The following is a 395-nucleotide window of genomic DNA, read 5'->3' as shown; positions in this document are numbered from 1 at the left end:
TTTCATTTAATTCTTTTTCGCGCAAAAAGAACTAAAAATAACCCCAAAACGTAAGAGAAAGACGCACATCGCTGGGGCCCTGCTGCAGTGTACAGACAGCTCGCGGCGGCTAGCCGTCGCCACTCTCCTCCGTCTATTTCTTCTCTTTTCTTTATTTTTGTTTTTAAATTTAATTCTTTTGATTCATTTTCCTCTTTTCTCGTTTCCTGCTGTGCACAGCGGCTGTCTGTACACCCGAGCTGCCCGCACACCCCAGCAGCAACTTCTCTCGTTCTGCCCGCCGACTTGCGCATGCACACAAGCCCCAATTCCAGAAGCTCCTCCAGCAGCAGCAGCAGCAGCAGCAGCAGCAGGGGCTTTAGCAGCAGGAGCGGGGGCGGGGCGTCTGCAGCGGG

This window comes from Eimeria tenella, genomic scaffold (genome assembly GCF_000499545.2).
Source record: "Eimeria tenella Houghton genomic scaffold, Eth_scaff2053, whole genome shotgun sequence".
Lineage (NCBI taxonomy): Eukaryota > Apicomplexa > Conoidasida > Eucoccidiorida > Eimeriidae > Eimeria > Eimeria tenella.
The sequence above is the reverse complement of the archived record's forward strand: the minus strand, read 5'-3'. Positions refer to the sequence as shown.